We start from the raw sequence: 24,669 nt of genomic DNA, 5'->3' as shown, positions 1-24,669 counted from the left end.
CTTAGCAACGGGGTAGCTTATTGTGGAATCCGAACCACATTATAAACAGATGTTATAATCCATCACCTGTTGAATATCAATTTGTCTTCCTGTTGCATGTTCGGTGGGTGCATAATATATATGTATGAATATATAGTGTATATATATATATATATATATATATATATATATATATATATATATATATATATATATATATATATATATATATACAGTGTCCATAAAATCATGGTGCAATTTAAAATACTTGTAGCTTCGTAACTATACATAATGGAATTAATCTGTAAAAATGATAAAAAAAGCTTGATGTGTCTAGTTTTTCTGTTCTTCTGAAGTTTTATTTATCATTTGTTTTATCAAATATTTTTCACAATTTCTGAAACTTGAAAATGACTTCTTTTTCAGAACTACTGTTGACCCATGGCTTCACTAGAAGAGAAAGTAAACTGCGTTCTTTGGTTGGCTGAGCTAAAATGCACTGTCGGTGTCCAAAGGAGATTTACAACCCAGTAAAATAAAGAGGCGCCACACAGGTCTTGACATGAAGACGAAAGCTCAGTGTCTACAGTCTTTCCTTTCACCCTTTCAGCGAGACCCTCTTAAGTCCTTCTGTTCTGTATACGATACCACGCAATCCCTCTCCATAACTTTCCCACAACCATACATTTCCTTCATTCGCTTGCATTCAAAACTCATACGTCACCCTCACAAAATAGTCGTTTGGTTCAATACTCACTCAATACGCTGCAACTTTAGCCTCCCTGGACGGCTGGTTTTACCACCAATTTTAGTCCCCCCATTGTGAGCCCTCACCTGTTCCACCTGCTCTGTGTGCGACGTGTAAGATCTTACACTCCACCTTCATATTACCACCGTTTCTGCTAACGTTTAAAACTGGTATCTTCTGTTTTCCATATACCTTTATAACCTACAACTGACAATTAATAACATTCATTCACACTTGTCCCAGTGTGTATATATATATATATATATATATAGTATATATATATATATATATATATATATATATATATATATATATATATATATATATATATATATATATATATATATATATATATATAATTTATATATACATACATACATAAATATACATATAATATATATATATATATATATATATATATATATATATATATATATATATATATATATATATATATATACTTATCTTCAGAGAAATTCTATTGAAAATATATTGGAATACTAATGGATTTTCATGGAAGTATACGCTTAGTGAAACTTGTGTGCCCCTGAAGTTGAGGTTGACGTAACACCATAAATGACTGTTTTTGTGAATGAATTGGTAAATGACAAGGGTAAGAGAATGACCGGTCGCGGTCGTCCGGTCACTTTTTTCTTCTTTTTCTTGATCTTCAATTACTTTCGTGGATTAACATTTTCTTTCCATTTCATGCCACCAGTTACTCTTTCTATCAACGTACTGAGTTTCCTCTTACGTATCTTTACGTATCGTCTCTTACCTTTTCCTCTTTGTTTTGTCATCTTTTTTTTATCTTCCGACTCTTTTCCTATTTTCTCATTTCTTTTTATTTTTCTCTTGCTCTTCCCAACTAACATATCAAGTTAAGTTCCAACGCGATTCCTTCCAGTCTTTTTTTGACATTAGGCCACCCATCTTCTCCATACAAATTGCTGCACTGCTGGAGCAAGAGTCTCATCTTTGAGCCTCAAGTGTTTGAAATTAACAGATTTCGTTTTTATCTCCTTCATTATACACATTCAAATAGATCTGCAAAGGTAATACAAAAGAGATAACAAGCACAGGAGTAGATCAAACTAACTATTCTTTATTTACCAACAACCTACTGTAGGTATTCAGAGTGCTTTTCCGTGGCATGAAAAACTCATTCAGATAGCTGTTCCAGCATCTGGAAACGTAGGTGTCATATTTTTCAAGACGTAAACATAATTTTATTTTTCATGACTAGTAAGTTTCCTCTCATAAATGGCAGGTAACTTATTATTTGCTGCTTGGTGATGTTCGATAAAAGGCAAATAGTTTGTGAACTGACTGTGACATCACTTCCAGCTTTACATTCTTTTTATCTTGGCAACAAAAGCTCTCTCTCTCTCTTCAGAAGCGGTCATATTTGTTTGTATGATGCTGGACAATCTTTCTCCTCTGTTCTTTGAAGTCTGCAGCAGATAAGGACAACTGGTTGACTACTCCGTTGATTTTAACCAGAATCTCTCTCTCTCTCTCTCTCTCTCTCTCTCTCTCTCTCTCTCTCTCTCTCTCTCTATATATATATATATATATATATATATATATATATATATATATATATATAATAAAGTGTTATAATAAATAAAATCATTCTACAAGTGTAATATGTATCTCTGTGGAAATTTTGATGTTTTGCTTGCAGATTTGTCATTATTGTGATGATGTGATTTTAAAATGTCTTTTTCTTACAGATAAATTGTGTATCATGTAATCTTAAAATATCTTGATATGTTTTTTCCATTTGTTTAATATATGGTGCAGTATATGAAAACTGTATACTGAGTGTTAATGTGTTGTGGAGAGGGAGAGATATTTTTTAATCATTGTCGTTTGCCCGCTATATTTACACAGGTGGATGGTGTGAAAGAAGTCGTGTTTGGAGAACAGCAAAGGCCTCTTGTGTTATCGTGACAGCTATCGGCAAACTGCCTGTTACGCATTTGTTCTGTGTGCCTATTCTGAATTTATTATCTTGGCCTATGCCTATTATGTTTTCATAATCTGAGAAAGAGAGAATGAGTAAGTGAGAGAGATGAAGTTGACATGCTAACAGCGAGCCAGTTTTGGTCCAAAAGCACTTCCTTCTGTTTGGTCAGCTGTTTGAATGAGTGGATGATGTCAATCATTGATAAGAGCTCTGGCATATTTCCTTCTGAGCCTTAGAGTTCCCTGTATGTATACCGTACATGTATACCTGTATGTATAGTGTATGTACACTTTTTGTATCATGTATTCTGGGAGGACATAAAGATAAAAGTGCAGTACTGAAACAGAATCAGTCAGTCAGGAACAGGGGCTGCTGGCAATAGGGTGTCTCTCTCTCAAAAATACCATTCATATATAAGGGCGTTATATTGGCTGCTTTCCTGTTTGTGAAAGTTCTGTTAAATTCACCCAAGAAGTGTATACATTTTGTAAGAGGTGATCTAAGGTGTTTATATTGTGCAAGCATTGTGAAAATGTATTTTACTATTTTCTGTTGAAGAAGGTAAGGTTCTTACGATATGTTTTGTGCTGTTATTGTGATAGAGAATTATTATTTTGATAAGAGGTGGATAATATCTCTTATAGTGAGTTCTAATGTGTCTTGCTGCTAATTATATATCATTGTGTATGTCATTGTGACTTGGCAGTGTTGTCTTTGAGAAAATCTTAGAAAGATGTAAGTTTAACCTTTTTTAAAAGTGAAGGTAATCTTTTGAAAGATTGATATAATCTTTAAACATATTTTTCTCTTAGTGAAATTGCTGTTGGTATATTTCCATTTTTGCATATTTCATTCTTATATGTCTGTGTCATCATATTACTCTAATTTTATAATTAGTGGTTTACAAAGTTTTGTGCTGGTGATTACTTAACATTTTGTTAGTGCATACTTATTGAGATTTCAGAGAATACTTATATGGATTCCAGACAGTAATATTTTGGTGAACACTTGTGTTGAGGTTAGTTAATCAGGTATATGTTTAAAACTTGAGTGATAGTTAATGGTTTAAATCTTACTTAACCAAACTGCTTTCTTAATAAATTAAAGTTTTATGAATTAAACTTGATTAAGAAATACTTAAATCTTACACAGTTGTCAGATAACAGTAAATCTTTTTTCAGATTGTGAACTCTGCACACAACTTTTGAACTTAGAAATAAATTTGTCTGTTTAAAGATTTAAAAGCACAGTGTTTCATTTTGACCACCAGTAATTAGAGAAATTAATGAATGTGTACAAGGTAAGTGATATATCTGTTGGTTCACCTGAGACATATCTAGGTGAAATAGAGCCAGGGAAACAGTTATAGTGTTTGTTGAGGTGATGCCCATTTTCCACTAGTCTGTTTATATCTTGTTAGTTGTTACCTCACCCATGACTTGATGAAGTTAGATTGATTTTCTCAAGTGATAAGTAAGTTTTATGGGATCACTGTACCTTTAGAGTATTCAGTCTTAATATATTTGTTATGAGGTTTCAAGTATCTGGTCAAAGTGAGGTAACTTTTTGGTCTTATTATTTGTGTAATAACCAGGTGCTTGACCACTTCGTGACAATACATATTTATGTATGTGTGTGTATACTGGTTACTTTAATCAGACATATATATACTTTTAACAGCCACAATAAACCACTGACTCCTCCATTTTGTCACACATTTTGGACATGCTTGCCATTAAGAGACTCTCTGGCCGAAGTTTCATTTGACTTTCTTTTGAAATTAAAGGTTCAGTGTATCTAAAAGTGTAAAGAAATCGGAAAGTTTAGAGGTCATTGCGGCTATTACGAGTACATAAATACATATACACAAATCAAGCATTTTTATACATATATATATATGTATATCTATGTATGCATATGTATGTGTATATATATATATATATATATATATATATATATATATATATATATATATATATATATATATATATATATATTTAACACACACACATATGTATATATATTATATATATATATATATATATATATATATATATATATATATATTATATATACAACATAATGTATATATATAGGCTATATATATACTTATAATAGTATACATGAATAAAAACAATAGTACTAAAATCCATAACATACAACTATGCAAACTGCCTTTTTGGATAAAAATTTTGATGTAGTCTTCATTTGGTTAAAAACATATATCTCAGCGCAAATAATACTTCATGTCCTTGTATACACAATAATCTTTGTATATATATCTTTTTGTTACTCTTTATTTTTATCATTATTATTATTATTATTACTTTTCTTGTCTATGACAGTCATGCTATTCGACTGGGTGGTTTTTATAGTGTGGGGTTCCGGGTTTCATCCTGCCCCCTTAGGAGTCCATCACTTTTCTCACTATGTTCGCTGTTTCTAGTAGCACACTCCTCTGCATGAGTCCTGGAGCTACGTCGGCATCTAGTTTTCCCAGATTCCTTTCCAGGGATCTTGGGATCGTGCCTAGTGTTCCTATGATTATGGGTACAATTTCCACTGGCATATCCCATAACCTTCTTATTTCGATTTTCAGGTCATGATACTTATCAATTTTTTCCCTTTCTTTCTCATCTACTCTGGTGTCCCATGGTACTGCGACATCAATGAGTGATACTTTCTTCTTGATTTTGATAATCAACGTCATGCCTGGTCTATTGGCACGTATCACTCTATCTGTTCTGATATCATAGTTCCTGAGGATCTTTGCCTGATCGTTTTCTATCACTCCCTAAGGTTGGTGTTCGTACCACTTATTACTGCAAGCTAGCTGGTGTTTCTTCACAGGCTCCAGTGGAGGGCTTTTGTAACTGAATCATGCCTCTTTTTGTGCTGGTTCTGTGCAAGCGCCGGACATTCACTTGCTATGTGGTTTATGGTCTCGTCTTTCATATTGCACTTCCTGCATATGGGTGAGATGTTATTTCCATCTATTGTTCTTTGAACATATCTGGTTCTTAGGGCCTGATCTTGTGCCGCTGTTAGCATTCCTTTTGTTTCCTTCTTGAGTTCTCCCCTCTGTAGCAATTGTCATGTTTCATTGCTGGCCAGTTCTTTAGTCTGTCTCATGTACTGTCCGTGCATTGGTTTGTTTTGTCATTCCTCTGTTCTATTTTTCATTCTCCTGTCTCTGTATATTTCTGGGTCTTCGTCTACTTTTATCAGTCCTTCTTCCCATGCACTCCTTAACCACTCGTCTTCACTGATTTTCAGATATTGCCCCAGCACTCTGCTCTCGATATTGACGCAGTCCTCTGTGCTTAGTAGCCCCCTTCCCCTTCCTTTTGTGTTATGTACAGTCTGTCGGTATTTACTCTTGGGTGTAGTGCTTTGTGTATTGTCATGTGTTTCATAGTTTTCTGGTCTATGCTGCGGAGTTCAGCCTTCATACACTCCACTACTTCTGTGCTGTGTCTAATTACTGGTACTGCCCATGTGTGTATGGACTTTGTCATGTTTTGGGCATATCACCTAGGTCTCTGCATATATTCTTTCCTGATCGTGTCCTTCATCTCTTGGTGTTTTATATCCTCTTCTTCTATTATTCCCAGATATTTGTATCCTGTCTCATCTATGTGTTTGATGCTATTCCCGTCTGGTAGCTTTATCCATTAAGTCGTTGTTACTTTGCCTTTTTGTATGTTGACCAAGGCACATTTTCTATTCCAAACTCCATCCTGATGTCCCCAGATACAATCCTTTCAGTCTGGATTAGGGTATCTACTTCCTTGATGCTCTTACCATACAGCTTGATGTCGTCCATGAATATCAGATGGTTAATTCTGTTGCCTCCTTTCTTGAGTTGGTACTCAGCATCCATCTTCTTCAGTACTTTTGTCATGGGAATCATGGCTACTATGAAGAGTCGTGGGAACAGTGAGCCGCCTTAAAAAATCCCTCTCCTGATGTTAACCTCTGCTAGTCTTATCCCAGAGCTTGTAAGTATGGTATTCCAGTGGCGCATTGTATTACTTAGGAAGCTGATGGTGTTTTCCTCTGCCCCATATATTTTCAGACATTCTATTAGCCATGTGTGCAGTATCATGTCGAAGGAAGGCTATCTTGTAGTCAATCCATGCCATGCTTAGGTTAGTTCTCCCTCTCTTACTATTTTTCATTACCATTTTGTCTATCAAGAGCTGGTCTTTTGTGCCCCTACACTTCCTTCTGCATCCTTTCTGTTGATAGGGGATGGTGTTTGTATCCTCTAGGTAGTTGTGTAGCCTTTCACTGATGATACCTGTTGGCAACTTCCAAATTGTTTGTTGGTGGGCACCTTGTTCTTGTCTTTCTGTATAGGCCAGTCCATTTGAGCGCATGGTGGTTACTTGTTTATATTCTAGGGCCTTGTTCTTGTCTTTCTGTACTCAAGGCATTTTCTTTTTCGTTGGTGTGTTCTGTCGTGATCTTGTGAATCCGTCCATTTTTGAGCGCATGGTGGTTTGTTTTGATTGATATGTTCTCCCAATGCTGTTCTTGGTTGTCAGGAACTGGTTGGATCTCTTAGCTATATAGTCTTTTCTGGTTTTAAAGACTTTGTTTTTTACATCTTCTATTGCGTTGTTTAGTCCCTTCTCCTCTGTACTTTGTATTTCTCACTCAGTTCCTCTCTTGTTTTCTTGCTTCTTAGCCTCTTTTCTTCCATCTCTTCCAGTTTACTCAAGTCAGATCTCATCATGATTTGTTTTTCCAGGCGCCTTTTCCAAGGCAGTTGCTGTTTTGGTTTCTGTTGGGTTGGTTGTGATGGTGGTGTTGGTGTTTGTATCCCCATGAGTTCTACTACTAGCCTTGCTCCTGCATAAGCCAGGTTATTTGTTTCTGTGATACTGGTGGTGTGGATTAGTCTCATTATTTCATTAACTTCACTTGTTTCCTCCCTTAGTTTCTTTGTGTTGTAGGCTTTCGTGGAGGGATCTTTGTTCTTTCTGTACCTGGCTGGCTTCATCTCTAGTCTGATCTTTTCCACCAATTCCGACCTCTCTGTTACATCTTTGGCATTTCCTCGTGTGTCGTTGTTTGGTAGCTCATCATTCCTGTCGTTTCTTGTCCTTGTCTTTCGTTGCAGGGTGTTATTTCTCTTTCCAGTTCTTCTCTTTCTGTTGTGGAGAGCCAGTTCTTTTCTTTATGTTTCTTACTTGGTCTGCCAGCCTCTGTTCTGTTTGAGGGGTGTTATTTCTCTCATTCCAGATGTTGACCAATCTTCTTCTGTATCCTCTTTCTGTTGGGTTGCTTTTGATGTAGCATCTCCATATTTCCTTATTTACTTCTCTTGTCCATTTCTTCTCGTTTGCATCTGTAGCTCCAGTCTCTGGTTGCTGGTTACTGTCGTTGTGGTGGTCAGTTGCTGGATGACGACCTCCAGGTACCTGACCATCTTCCCCTTCGACTGGGCTGTATACCTGGCTGCTGGACGAAGCTCTGTTGTTACAGATTCCATTTACGTCGTTGTCGTTTATTCTTTAATTTCTTTCCATCATTGCTAAGTTTTGCTATTTAACCCATAGCTGGACCCTACCCCATCGGGAATAGGTACTCATTTACAGCTGAGTAGACTGAGGAAATATAACTTACCCATGGAATCAACGCCGAGGAGAGCAGTCACTCATCCAACGACTGACTAGCCCCAATGTTGCTTAACCAGTCCATCGACGAGCTAAACCACTCTGCCTCGATGCCCATACTTATTATTATTATCATTATTATTATTTCTGTATCGTTTACTCCTCAGCCCAATTATAAGGACAGAGAACTCTCGAAGCAGTGCTTATAATACAGAAAATGTTATGCATTTTAACATTGATGTTCTTACGCCTGTATTAGATTAAATTTCCAAGGGCAAGAAGCATTGCCGAGAACTTTATTTCTTAATACATTTTATATGTATATATATATATATATATATATATATATATATATATATATATATATATATATATATATATATATATATATAAATATATAAAGGCAAATACCATGAAGGGAAAGTGAACCAACAGAGTGGCTGCTAGGCTTTTTAACACACGGTCCTTTACTAGCAGACTGATCGGAAAACTGAAAGTAAGTTTACAAGAAAGGTCATATAATTGAGGATGGGGATTATACAGGAACAGATGCATATGAAATCCAATACAGTTGAAGAATTAGTGGACCTACCAAAACGAAGGTAAATCTCTGAGAGGTTTTTACTAAATAAAGATTAGGCCCAACTGTCTCAAAAGCAGGGAGGAGTCAATTAAAGGATTTTACAGGGGAAGAGACTGACCACCAAAAATGACCTTGGAATGAATAAGCTGATTACATATGTTTATAAAAATGCAACACTTAATATAATCTCTTTTTGGTAGACAATAACAAGTTTTGCAAAAGGAAAATGTTCAAAAAGCTATCAAACAAATGAATACTCAGAAAATATATATAAGATAACTAATTAGTAATTAAGTCAGTGATTTTATCTTTCAGGTCATTCTTGAACACTTTACTAGTACAAGGGTCCAAATAATACATGCCAGGGCTAAGGTTAAAATTGCAGCTGGAAGGAAGCTGTATAATAGAAGATTCTAAAATATTTCGTGATGAGAAATCTTTCGATCTGGCAATCACTGAACTGTCAGCCCAATTTATCCTGTGAGAGTTTTCACTTAAATGAATGAATATTGCATTGGATGTTTGCCCAGTTTTGACAGAATATATACTTATGCTGTTCAATTCTCACTTCTAAATCTTTACTCAATTGACCTATGTGAGAAGATGACAGTCCAAGCATGGAATTTTATATATATTAAGATGTTGCTTTCCTTTGGGCTATTTTTTATTAACCTTCCTTTTAGAGTGTGTTATTACAGGAAAAAACCAGGTTGACATTTAAAGATTTTAACAAAGATTTTTTGGTTTCAAAACCACTAAAATAAGGCATGCTAAGAATGTTCTTAAGTGTTTCTTTTTCCATGTTACTTTCACTATATAACTTTTTGTGGGCTTTTTATTATAGCAAATATCTAGTATATGTGAAGGGTAACATAAACCTGTCCCTATTTTTCTTATGTATTCGATTTCTTGATCCAAATACTGGGGACTGACAATGCGCAATGCTCGTAAATACATGGAAGAAAAAATGGATATTTTATTATTAAGGAGGTGGCCTGAACAGAAATGGACATAAGTTAAGTTGTTGGTTGGTTTCCTGTAAATACTGAATTTGCATTGAAATGGTTCTCTATGTATCAAAACATCTAAAAAAGGGAGGCAATTTTCTTTTTCTAATTCTAAAGTAAATTTAATGGATGATGCCTGGTTATTCAAATTAGAGAGTAAATCATTTACATCAATACCTGCAGGCAAAGCAGCTAAAATGATATCTGGTAAAATAGTTCCATATAGTACAAGTTTGAGAGGAGTGAGGATAAACGGTTGCCATTGCCATACCAAATATTTGTTGAATATCAACTTACAATCACAAATGCACAACCTAGTGAGTGAAATAATATGACTTACAGGTAGAGGTAATTCATGATGGGTTAGTTCGTTACTAAGATACTCTAAAATAGAATCTATAGGGACTTTAGTAAAAAGAGAACAAACCTCATAACTAACAAATCTATCAATGGGGGCAAAAAGTGATTTTGTTAATTTATCAACTAACTCTAGTGAATTATATATGTGAGAATCGGAGATAGTTCCAAGTAACAGGGACAAGAGCTTGGCAATATATTTTGAAAGTTTATATGAAACTGAGCAAACGGTGCTAATAATAGGCCGCATAGGATTATTTTCTTTGTGCGTATTTACTAATCGTACAAGTAAGGTAACGAGGGAAATTTTACTGACAACTAACCTAATAGTTCTTTTTTTATCTTTAAGGATTTTTTCACTGTGCTACTGAAATTTTTTGTGACTTGATCAAGGGGATTTTTGTAAGTAGAACCATCATCCGGTAAGGCTTGCATAAGTGATATGCAGTCAGCTTTACCTAAAATTACAATACTATTCGTATTATCAGCTTTTGCGATGCGGACTGTATTGTCTTTTTTAAGATCGGTCAAAATTTTCTTATAACGATAAGGGAAATTACTTTCATGACTAACAATGGCAGCTCCATAAACAATACCTTTAATTATGTCAACATGATTTTGAGGAAGATCACAATGTTTTTCGAATTTGCATAGGGACGACGCAATCGTTAAATTATTAATAAGATAGTTTAACCAGACCACTGAGACTGACTATCAGCTCTCATAGGGCTGGCCCGAAGGATTAGGATGAAATACCAGGTCTAGGCCACAGGTCTAGAACCGGGACCAAATAGGTCATTCATGTGATGAATGAATGAAAATGAAATTTAAAAGAAAAAAAAACTGTATAAGGTATATGCTTTTACACTGGAACACATGTATACATTAAATACATTTGCTCGTTTCCGTACATACAATGTAATAAAATAAATAAAAACTAAAATAAAATAGCAATCGTTAAAGTGGAGGGTCTATTCGATATAAAGAAATCGTGTGCACTCACAACATTTTAATATGTGGAGGGTCTAATTGCATGATATAGTCCAGTCAAGGATAAACCATGATAGGGCATCTGTAGTCCCCAGAAGTTTTCCGTATATTTCTAATAAAAATAGCCCTAAGGGGAGCAACAACATTTTCATGCCTGGACTGCTCTTTTACTTGACAAGATTTAGAAGTGAAATTAAACAGTAGTATTATGTCAAAACTGGGCAAAGTCCAGTCATAAATTGCTTTCAGATTAAGATTTTTAGTTTTCTGTCTAGTTTATTATTTGACCCCTGTATTAGTAAAATGTTCGGCATCTAAAGATAAAAATCTAATTAGTTGAATTTTCTATGTATTCATATGTTTAGTAGTTTTTTGAAAATGTAAAAAAATAGTTTATCAAAAGTTGGTCAGTCTCTTCCTCTGTATCTTTATACTCCTTTTTTCAGTTCAGTCTAATCTTTTGTACAAGTAAAGACTTTGTTTTGTGTTGACTAGTTCTTGCTATGTTGGATTCCTGGTGCATCTGTTCCTTTATAATCACCATAACCAGGGATATCTGTATGTCATCTGTCAATTATAGGACTTTCTTGCAAACCTATCTTTTATTTTTCATCAGTCTTTAAAGACTGAGTGTTTGCAACCACTACGTTGTTTCACTTTCCTTTGCGGTATTTGCTTTCATTTATACATTCATCACGTTCCATACCTTCGTGATTCAGTTATACACACACACACACACACACACATATGTATATATATATATATATATATATATATATATATATATATATATATATATATATATATATATATATATATAAATAAATAAATAATACAGGAAAATGACAGGCTGGAGTTCAGTGCTGAACTTTTGCCTGACATTTTCCTGTGGTACTGCTTATTTACTGAAGTCACGTGTATCTACTGTGATTTTTTTAAGCATATATATATATATATATATATATATATATATATATATATATATATATATATATATATATATATATATAGATGCCAAGCATTACTACCCTAACGCTATTCTCCTTGAATTTTAATTATTTTTTATCTCTTCATTAATTTATCAATTTCTTTTTTCTCTTTAATAACTGAGATATCTTCTTTCTGTATTTCTCTTTACCTTCTCTTTCTTCCTAATGAGCCCCATAATATATTTTGAAGCTTGAATTTCAAGTCAATGCCCTTTTAGTGGGCTTGTTCCATATGAATAGTGTTCATCTTCTGAATAATAATAATAATAATAATAATAATAATAATAATAATAATAATAATAATAATAATAATAATAGTAATAATAATAATTTAGTCATTACACACGAAATGAAATTTATTTACATCTAATTTAAATGAACATACTAAGAAATTAAATATTTTCAAAGTTTCCTTGAGTCATCCTTTCCGTTAAATGTGCCCACCTTTACTGACCAATATCCATTGTTTTATTTATCAATTAATTTTTTTGTGATATCTGAAATGTTTTTCTTCGGTGTCCAACTTTTTTTTATTTTCATGTTTGGACTAAATTCTTTTCTAATCACTTGTCTGAATATTTTTTATGCGATGACCTGATCTTTTCTTCTGGATATCTCCATAAACGAAATAAATAAGAAGAGGAGATTGTCAACAATTCCTAAATGTTCCTTATAATTTATTCTCTGCAACGAAGAGATCTTTTGCATTAGATTTCACAAACCGCGTACTTATAGGAGTATTTAACGACCGCGTGGCCCAGTAACACACACATATATATACTGTATATATTATATATAATAAATGTATATATATATAATTTATAAATAAATATATATATATATATATTTGTATATATATATATTTATATGTATATATAAATATATGTATGTATATATAAATATATGTCTATATATGTATATACAGTATATATATATATATATATATATATATATATATATATATATATATATATATATATATATATATATATATATATATATATATATATACCTGGTGGCATTCTGCAGTTTTGTAAATTTCTCCTTTAGTTCTTATGTAAATTCCTAAATAGCGACAATATGAAAAAAGATCCCAGCGACATTTGTTCATTTGTATCCTTAGTTCACTGTCTCTTTGTCTTTAGTTATTTCAAAACAGAACTCTTTACTTTTTTTCTGATTACCTCATGTGATTCAACTGCCATCGTATTTGGTGAAACGTACAGTGAAACATCTGCAATAAAAACGTTCCTTTGTGCAACATTTTCATTTTTTTAGTAAAACATTATATACATGCATACATAAACAATCATCTTGTATACATACAGTATATCTTTATATATACATGCCTGTATATAATATAATATATATATATATTATATATATACATATACATATATATATGTATATATATATATATATATATATATATATATATATATATATATATATATATATATATATATATATATATATAGAGAGAGAGAGAGAGAGAGAGAGAGAGAGAGAGAGAGAGAGAGAGAGAGAGAGAGAGAGAGAGAGAAAGTTAAGTATACCTTAGTTTAACCTGACCACTGAACTGATTAACAGCTCTCCTAGGGCTGGCCCGAAGGATTAGACTTATTTTACGTGGCTAAGAACCAATTGGTTACCTAGCAACGGGACCTACAGCTTATTGTGGAATCCGAACCACATCATAACGAGAAATGAATTTCTATCACCAGAAATAAATTCCTCTAATTCTTCATTGGCCGGCCGGAGATTCGAACTCGGGCCCTGCAGAGTGTTAGCTGAGAGAGAGAGAGAGAGAGAGAGAGATGGACTGAGTGCAACGTAATACGAGTATGCTCACCAAAAGAACCATCGTTAACATGAAAATAATCAAAATTCGTTCAAAAGTACAAGATAAAAAAAAACAGAAAGAGAGAGAGAGAGAGAGAGAGAAATACAAGGACTAAGTGCAAAGTAATACGATTACCAAAAGAAACATCGTTAACTTGATAAATAATCAAAACTTGCACAAAATAACGAGAAGAAATAAAAAAAACAAAGAGAGAGAGAGAGAGAGAGAGAGAGAGAGAGAGAGAGAGAGAGAGAGAGAGAGAGAGAGAGAGAGCAGTTGCCGTGCGCTCTTTTACTGTAGCCTCTTGATCCACCTTATCTACCATCTCATTCCGGCCTGGGCTAGAGAAGGGCATAAAGTATCTCACTTGTTACTAAAACTGATGCGATGAATCAATCAACTCTTGAATGAACCATGCATTCAACGGAATGATTTTCTTTTCGAAGACGAGAGATCGCGTGAGATTATAATACAAATTTCATTCGAAGCGGTAAACTAAAATGCATTTAATTAAAGATAATACTTATTTTCTATCAAGTTTTATTTTCCTATAACGTGCTCTTTATTTACATATGTACATCTGTAAAACATCTACACCACTGTATAGTGTAAGAATTGCACAATATTCATAGACACTTTCCAGGGCTTACAAAAACATCTTAACAACTAGAGATCACATGTGGAACATTAGCACAACTTCGTCAGCTCTAAAAAATAACGAAGAAACACACACACAGATATATATATACAGATATATATATATATATATATATATATATATATATATATATATATATATATATATATATATATATACTGTATATATGTATATATATAATATGCATATATACAGTATATATGTATGTATATATATATATATATATATATATATATATATATATATATATATATATATATATATATATATATATATATATATATATATATATTGCAGTATGCTGTCTGTACAGGTATCAAATTCTTCTCCTCACTAAATAGCGATAGAAAAGCACCAGAAAGTTTTATCTCTAGAGGAAGGGAGAATGATATTTCTAGAAAAGAATTACGATGCACTTAACAGTCAACAATAGGAACAAAGTACGCCAAACTTCCTACAGAGATAAACATTTTATAAATTCTTCAACTAAGTTCAGAAGGATTTTCTTTTGGGAAAAGCATGATTTAGCACAACCATTATATCTATATAACAGTTAATTAAAAGAAGAGCATAATTATATATAAAAGCTGAAGGTGGAAACCAATGTACTGTAGAAACAGAAATGAACAGGTCTCTTTCATTGAATGATTTTCTAAGAATAGAAGTAACTATTCTTCACTTCTGCCACTTTTCTGTGAGATCTGAAAACAACTATTCTACTTTGCAAACATCAAAATGAATCTGAAATCTGGGTCCTTATTTTAGAGATCACTGACGTCTAAGCGAATGGCTCCATCAAACATTACTGCTCATGGCGTGCGCGCAACTTGGTCTTCACGTAAATGCTGGAAATAACTAGAAATTAACCATCTCCGACACCGTATTCCATATACAACCACGGAAAATCCTTTCCCGAAAATAATCCAATTCAAATCCAACATGAATGGAGTAAAGACAAACCAATCTGTTTCAGTTTGCGACTGGATAAATCGAAGTCAGTTCCGAGTTTACTTTCTGTTACTTCTTTCGAATACAGTGCACCCTGCAAGTATGCTTTGCAAGCTTCATTCTCAAGTCAATGGCCCCTTTAGTGGGCTTGTTCCATATGGATAGGCTTCATCTTCGGAATAATAATAATAATAATAATAATAATAATAATAATAATAATAATAATAATAATAATAATAATAATAATAATATCAGTGTTAACACAAATTTCAATTGTCGTTGTAACTAGATGAGAAATTTTGTTAGACATGAAAAGGAAATATGAACGAGAAAGAAAGGGATACGGCTAAAATTATATCGAAGAAATCTACTTAGATTATTATATATTAAACAGTAGAAAAAAGGGGATTTTGCGACTCAAGAGATTTGTGGTAAAAAAGTTCGTTGAATCAAATGTCAGTTTAACAAAGTATTCTTGAATATAGAGCGAATGAATTCTCCTACCAAAGGAGTATATTTCGACCCCAGGTCATATAATCATAGGATTCTCTGTGAAAAGAGCTGACCAACGCTTGTCCCTTTTTGGCTTCATGCACACTATATCTACGAACGCACATAAATTGTATTGTCGGCTGATATATTAGTTCGGGTCCCTCTCTGTTGTCATTATTAAGTGAATTTAAAGTTAAAACAATAAGTCTTCCAACTAAAGCAAGATATTGCTAATAATCGTATATGGCTATACAATATACATGACTATTGTAAGTGCGGAAATGGGTGTACATAGACAAAGTTATGGTAAATCATAATTCTGGTCAATGCTGTTGCATAAAGTCAGTCTACACCATTAACATAAGCGACAGTGACACCCTATTGAGACACGAAGCTAGAATCCGGCGGGGTTGAGGTCCCGAAAGGCGACAGGAGTTTCACATAATTCAGTGCCATTTCCACCCGTCAGTTTTGTCTCAAATTTTGTCATGTCTGCTAGCAAGTAAAAAAAAAAAGAAGAAATTATTTGATAGTGATATTTAGATTGATTTCATCACTTTTCCATTCTAGCGTTACCCAGTTTTTAATCCGCTGTAATCATACTTACTGATATCATCTCTAAAATTCTAACATCAGTTTCTCATGACATTTCATCTATTTTTCTGGGAATTCTATCGTGATTTCCTTGACTATCTTGCTTCAATTCTCAATAAACATTTATCAATTGCACATTTCAAATGATCTGACTTACTATGGCAATGTTGTCTCTAAATCATTGTTATCAAACGTTGAATTCTGCTGTCATTCCATTTCATTTCATCTTCCAGCGTCAATTTACATTTGCACTGCTTTGAGTAAAGCTTCAAGATTACCTCCAACTTTCCTTCACTGAAACCTTCCAGGTTCTCACCCAGGTTCTAAGTGTTCAGAGATCTAATCCCAGTCCCGTTTCATTCTGTTCATTCTAATCAAACGAGAAATTCTTTCTTAACAACGTGTCACGTTCCTAATTTCTCACAATCATAACAACCTAATTTCATATCAATTTCTACAATGTTACGTTATTTAACTCTCAGCATGTCATTTTACTTGGATCCCGTGTTCATTAACTCACTTCCACGGCAAGTTCTCCTGAATTACCTTTCCGCTGTAAGATATGGTTCCCGCTAGATAGGGACTGACTAATCCCTAGCAGCCACCAGATTCCATAGATCTTTCTTAGGCGTGAGTCCCATAGATCTCAGCTGGATGATCGTTGCTGAGGTGAACAAGTTGCGCACATTCCATCAGACACATACTAGTCGATGCAGCCATTCATTCGACTGACACTTATCCTAATTCCTTTCATTTTTGTTTTGGGTGTTGTCATTCTGTCTGAATTCTCGACATTCTTCCGTCCCAGTTTCCTGCCCCACTCTATTAATTCCCTACGTAATCATGGAGGCTACTTTGCCATTTCATCTGCACGACTTGTGGTATCGTCCTAGTTACATCATCTTACTTTCTGATCTGACTGACGTCTTTCTGCTGCTGGGATCCTTTTGTGGCCTAAGACACTCAAAAGCACCATACATACATTCGAGCTCTTTTGAGGATCCGAACCTTGGAATCCTTATCCTGTGAGGAAGCATACACATTTCATCTTAAGATCTAAAACAGACAACTAAATTATGAGCACAAAAGACATATGGTGCTCTTGGAGCACAAGAAACACAGTGTCCTTCGAGCGCAAGAAAGTTTCCTTGGGATGAAGGTCAAAGATGCAGAAAGCAATGAAGCTCACAATAAAATTAATAATATATATGGAAAAAGAAATGAATTTGTTGCCATAAACTCCTGTGTACTCGTCATCCTGAAGAACTCCATAGCTTGGGTAAGTAAGCGCATCCGAAACCGCTAACAACGAAGCACAAACAGACACACAGTCAGAGAACATTGCTGCTGAGGACAGTCTTTGCTTTGGAAAGGAGAGCTAATAAGAGTCTTTGGTATCATTTTCACAGTTTTACACTAAACAACTTACATCACACACCAGTTAAACGTTTCTTCAAGAGTCCAGTTTTTGACTTCCAGGCTCTCAGCCCAAAAATAAACAGGGTAACTAGCTTCAAGTGATTTCCTCGGAATCGTCGTCCTTTTCCTTCGGTTTGTGGAAACCAAAAATAATTCTGAAACACTGCTCCAAAATAAGGCGACTTTCAAATCAGAAGCAAAAGTGCGTCAAGTGCGCATGGGAAAATATCAGGGGATTCTGCCACTACGACGGGAAGCTACGCTCAAGTAGCAATTCACACAGGTAAATATGATGCTGCACATCTACTCTAAAGTCAACTTGAAAAGAACAATTTCAGCTCCGCACATGTCAGCTGCTAATAGCACCAAAATAACTCTGTGGCTTCAATGTAAAACCAACTAGTACCCCATACAGAGTTTGCTTTTGGGAAAAGAGGAAATGATATTGGACTCGAGAAGACCCTGAGGTAGAGACAGGTGATAGTTTGCCTGTCAGTGACAGACAGAAACTTGATATTTTTTTTTTTTTACTCAAAGAAAATAATAATAGCTTTGCTTCTACGAAATTGGTTGAATCAAAAGGAACTTACTCGTTGAAAGCACACAGACTTTCACTATAGCCTTTTGTTCAACGGCTAGATTTTTCCTTTATTTTTAGGATATTCAACTACATAACATCACGCATTCCAGACATCAGATTCAAAATCGTCTCGGCAATTCTGTCATGTTCTGTCCTCGAGTCGAACCGTCCCTAAGCAAGAGCAACTCAGTCACTAAGGATTCATCTGTTAGCCATTCCATTACTGGTATCCTTATCCCTCACACACCTCTTATATAGAATAAAGACAAATATTTAATCAACATCTGGAAATTTTTCTTAGAAAACGTCATGAATACAGAAGGTACAATATAATTTGTGGCCTAACTACTCGGATTCTTTTGCGAAATCACTGACTTACACTTTTTCTGTAATAACAGGGTTTGCAGTTTGATTATCAAAGTGAAATTAGCTGCTATTATCAATGGGTAATACATCAGTTACCAAATAATATTTTTTGCCAATGGTAAACAACATTTTAGCCTCAGTCATTAGCTCAGTCCAGACATTTCAGAAATTCAGTCTCTCTTGGACTTTATATCACATCTGAGCATTCTGAGAAAACACTGAAAGAAAAAGGAAACATATAAGAATTTGCATTATTATTTCACTCTAACATTTAGCACCGTCCTTTACAGAATCTGCCCTTGATCAAGAAGAAACTTTCGCCACTGGATTCACTTTGAAACGCCTTCCGCTCGTCACTTGGCAATAACTTGCTCTTAAGAAGAACAAGAAAACAAAAGAGTCTCTGGTCTCACCGTAAGAGAATGTACCAGGTTTCGTTCGTCCTCTCATTCACATGCCAAAGATTTCAGCTTTTCACTTTAGAAACAGTACCAGTGACGAAGCACCTACAACTCGTGTATCATTGCCCTTCAACCATCTTTTTTTTAACGTGTCTGTAAAGCCAAGACACTTGCTAAAAAATTACTCCGTCAGTGTCAACGTCCAGCCCCTATTCATAATTTACAAAGCATTTAAATATAAAAGTAAAACGCATGTCCGCCCCATAAACCTAAGCGGTTCACTTCAGAATATTCCAACAGTCTTCTTGTTCCTATTCATGTAATCCCGAGTGGTAAAAAGTCCTTCTTGACTGTCAGTATAAGACTGTTTACAATTCCTGTCCACCTTTACTCACTAACTATACACAATTCAACTTACTATACTGGGCGGACTCTCACAATCAAAGTAGATCAGTTAACAGTCAAACAGGCCATCAGATGCTAAAAAAAAAAATTGTAAGAATCCCAATCTATATCACAGGAAGAATGAGAAGAAAGAGAACAATTTTGAATTAACTGGTCTTTCCTTTGATCTCACTTTTCTAATCACAAAAATAATTAAATAAAAATAAAAACTAAAAAACTAAAAAGCATCTCTAAAACCGGTAGAAAAAGTCATACATATTTTATTTTTCACAATTTTTAAAATTTTCGTTGGGAGCAGTATATATATATATATATATATATATATATATATATATATATATATATATATATATATATATATATATATCTTATATATATCAATTCTTCAGGAAATTCTTTCAAAAAGCTTTCATATCATAAAAAACATCTATAACTATGCCATTGCTACTCCAGATGCAAAACTGTGACATGCCCAGTTGTCACAAAGGGAATGAATTTCTTTGATGAATTCACAAGATTTTTAACATTTTTACTTCTTCAAGAACATGTTATTAAATTATCAGGGAGGTAGACGGAATATTTTCAACTGAGAAATTCAACGGCTTACGTTTTCCTTCATGTTACAAGAAATTCATGCCTACGACGTTAGATTTAGGTTATTAGTAATACTGTTGCCTCTGCAGCCTCGCAAAACATCATCTGGAAACCGAATGAATGAATAAGGCAAATCAGACTCGTGGAAATCTAACGTAGCGTCAGCTGTTCTACAAGCCCATGCAGAGAGAGAGAGAGAGAGAGAGAGAGAGAGAGAGAGAGAGAGAGAGAGAGAGAGAGAGAGAGAGAATATCTGATGAATGGCGTGTGGATTACCTCACTGGGGTCTTCCTATCCTTAATTAAGATATGGGATATAGTCTGACAGTGAACTAATCGGTCAAGTCAGCCAATTTATGTTTTTCCTTCTTTAACTACCCGCATCCGCCTGAGGCCCACTGCAATCGTTTGACAGCCAATAACATAAGTCATTGTTTAGGTAAGCAGAGGCACAATGAATCTATTTGAACATGCTAGAGAGAGAGAGAGAGAGAGAGAGAGAGAGAGAGAGAGAGAGAGAGAGAGAGAGAGAGAGAGAGAGAGAGAAATAATTTCGACATCTTCAAGCTTCCCGACTACTTCTATAGGATTTAGGGATTTCAGATTTAAAGAAAGAAGAAATGAAGAAGAAGAAATCGTGGGTGGGCCGAGTATGTCTTCTGTTATTCGGCGTTGAGAAAGCTCGTTTAGTACACGCCTGGAATATTGCTAAATCTGCTGTGTATAAAAGCCTACAAAGCCGATCTGCTTATTAACTGAGATAAGAAAACATCTCTGGATAACTCGTATGATGAATTAAAAAAACATAGTTTGAGGAAAATATTACAAATTTCATTAGAAACTTTCACGATTGACTTTCAAATAATGATTTCAAGTGACAGCCTGTGAGTCAACGCAAACGTGGTGTTACCCAGTCTGTAGATTACTTTAGACCTTGGCATTACCTATGACATCACGACGTCCGCTTTCCAGTTACTTTGTTCTAAAGCCTAACACTTTCTGAGAGAGTTCCTTGTATTGCGAGTTCTTACACTCAACACTGAATGTTAGACTGCAGTTAATAATTCTAGCGAAACACAGCTACGCACTACCAACTAAATCTGGGCATACATGTCGCAGGCTCTCTTAAAAGACCACGATCCGACGACCGAGCCGAACAAGAAGAAAGCGAAAGAAAAAAACGAACAATAGTTGATCTGAGCGCACTACTGTACAACAAGTAGATAGCTATGTGTTACAGGTGAAAAATTTCGACAAATGTTAGACAGTCATAATTATCATTCAGTCTGGATAATGACGGGAAATCAGCTTCTGCTTCACTACATATCATAGTCGTACATAGATCACATCTTAAACATCGGAAGCGCTAAATTCATTACAGCTGCACCTATAAACTTTGTTATATGGAAATGTCTTCACTTACCATCTTTGTAATAGTAAATCTCTACACAGCCATTGCAATAGATCACACAGTCGTTTATTTATTTTCTATTTCTAACTGACCTTTCTCTTACAGGATTTAAGATTAATTATCGCTACTAGCAAAACTCCACTAACACGTCCAGTGCAACTTCACACACGAAACAAAATACCTAAGGATATTTACACATTTGCGGTTCACATATCTAGCTTTACGGCAGATGTACATCCTTCTCATTTCCTGAGCGGATAGATAATAAATAAATATTCTGCTTTCTCTCACACACAAAGCATTATTGTAATCCACCGAGTATCACCGACACCCCATGGTTAGTATCAGACAACACAAAAGCAACTTAAAAGGTAGACTGCGTCTTCTTATGGTAGCTATGGCCTTTAGAGGTTAAATGGTGTAATAACTGTCACTCGGAATCTCTTGTTTGATCTGAATCGAATGGAATGAGAATCTCTCTTGCTTTACTGGTTGGGGAGGGGGCTGGCGGCTTGGCCGCTACTGTCAGGCTGGGGGTGCAGGACACTGAGGGGGCGGGGCATGTACACTTGGAGGAGGGGCTATGGGAAATGAAGATGAGGGTTGACCAAATTGAGGGAAATGCCCATTGAAATGGGTGGAAGGTAAATCCATGGATGACTGCCCTGGGACGGGAAAACTGTTTGATGCTGAGGATGATGAGGCTGAGGCTGAGGCAGTGGAAGAGGTAGAAGAAGAGGTGGAGGAGGAGGAGGAGGAGAGGTGGTGACTGGCAGAAAATGAAGAGGGGTTGGGGAATGATCTGTGGGCGGGGCTAAAGGGTGGGGTTTGGGCAGAACTGGACGGTGATTCGTGGGCGATGTGGTGTTGGGCGGGGTCAAGCGTGATACCACTGGTGGTTGTGGGAGTGGCTGTGGAGGTGGTAGGAGTATTTTGGCACGGGGGTAATAACGGGGTAGGTCTCTGCCTGATGCCATGCTGCTGTAGGAGGTGAGACTGCAAGTACTGGCGCGTCTTGAAGGTTTTGCCGCACACCCCACACACAACCCACTCCCCCCGCCCATGCACGTTGGCAAGGTGCTGCTTAAGGTTGCCTACTGTACTGTAGCTCCGCCCACAAGCCTCACACCACGGACGCATTTGGTGTTGCTGTTGTTGTTGTTCCAGCTGTTGCTGTTGCTGATGTTGTTGTTGCTGCTGATGCTGCTGCTGCTGCTGAAGTTGCTGTGCCCCCGGAACCCCTTGTAGACCCTGCTGGTGCTGGGCATGAGAATGCTGCTGTAGCAAGTGTAGGGCGTTAGGAGCGGCGTTGGGTATTCCCCCAGGGGATACGTGTGTTACTACCCCCTGGTGGTGGTGGTGATGATGATGATGGTGATGGGGGCCAGTTGCTGCTGCAGGGGGGTCAGCAGCAGCCCCAGCCCCCCCTGCGAACTGGGACAGCAGCATTGATAGGTCGAGGTCACGTGACCCCATACACCCTGCAAGTGACGTCAGCACTGTGGTCAGCTGATCTCTCGTGGATTTTGCCGTCAAATTTTAGTGTGAAGCACAAATTAAGGAACAGACTTGACTTATCTCAAACTTTTCTGTTTTGTTTATGGTTAAAGTAATTCATTTAGACGAACTGATCATGAGCAAAGATTATTTTGAAATTCTGAATGTTTAAATTTCTTATTGAAGGAAATGGATTTGGTTTTACTATTTTAAGTAGCAAAGTTAGCAAAGAGAAGATACGATAATTATGCTAACAATAATAATATTAATAAAATATTGAAAAATTGGATAAAAACCATGCAGCAGTGAAGATAAAATGTGACACTGAGATATAAAAAAGAACAAACGTGTTGCGCATTAACAGTGAAAATTCACACCAATGGAGCAGTAATAACTAACAATGATAATAATAGTAATAAAAAGATGTGTATATATAAAAATTCACTAGGGAAAAAAGTTGATGATACTAAAAAAATCAAATAAAGAGAAATATGCCAACCACAGTTTTGAACACCACCGCCATCGGCCATCAGCTCTAAGAAAACTTCCACTTGAGCCATGCAATACCGGGAGAATGGAATAACAAGCAGCTGAAAAACAACTGGAACACAGCTGTAGTTCATTAATAACAACAACAACAGCAGCAAAAAGTGGCGGGGGGGGGGGATAACTACGAAGCTCAAGTGTGTGGTTTTTTTAGAATCAACTTAAAGGGAGACATACAGAGAGAGATTCAAAGGAATTATTTCTCTTCATCATTTTCTACTACTTGCAATTGTGCTTTCCGTTTGAGTCTCTCTCAAGACCGAAACAAAACAATATTTGCCTCACTTACTGTTGGTTTTACTGCTTGGCCTGCGCTACCCAGACTCTCCGACAACATTTCTACAATTTGTTCAAGAATTCAACATCTTCCCTATATATAATTGGGGTTAAATATTTTCCTACCATACATCTTAGTGCTTGCCTATTACTTGCTATTCCAAAAACTTGACGTTGCAAAAACATATACTCTACAGCAGACCTACGAAGGACATTCCTTTCTATTTGGTGCCACTAATCAGTTCTGACTGCCTCCTTCACAAAAATGGTCTTTGACATCTTTTCTATATACAGTAACTCTTCGTCAACTCAGACAAAAACATCAAGGTATGAATTATACCTGTATGCGGGTGCACGTATTGCACAGAAAAATAATGATGACTTTTTGATA

The 24,669-nt window shown here is 35.4% G+C and overlaps 1 protein-coding gene across 1 annotated transcript in view; it reads right to left on the bottom strand.

The window, feature by feature from the left end:
- The window catches only part of LOC136836310 (protein abrupt-like), a 634,746-nt gene that overhangs the window by 12,875 nt on the left and 597,202 nt on the right, over positions 1 to 24,669 (bottom strand). The gene's annotated exons all lie outside the window — the stretch shown is intronic.

The sequence above is a fragment of the Macrobrachium rosenbergii genome, chromosome 4 (genome assembly GCF_040412425.1).
Source record: "Macrobrachium rosenbergii isolate ZJJX-2024 chromosome 4, ASM4041242v1, whole genome shotgun sequence".
NCBI classification, from domain to species: Eukaryota; Metazoa; Arthropoda; class Malacostraca; order Decapoda; family Palaemonidae; genus Macrobrachium; species Macrobrachium rosenbergii.
The sequence above is the reverse complement of the archived record's forward strand: the minus strand, read 5'-3'. Positions and strand labels throughout refer to the sequence as shown.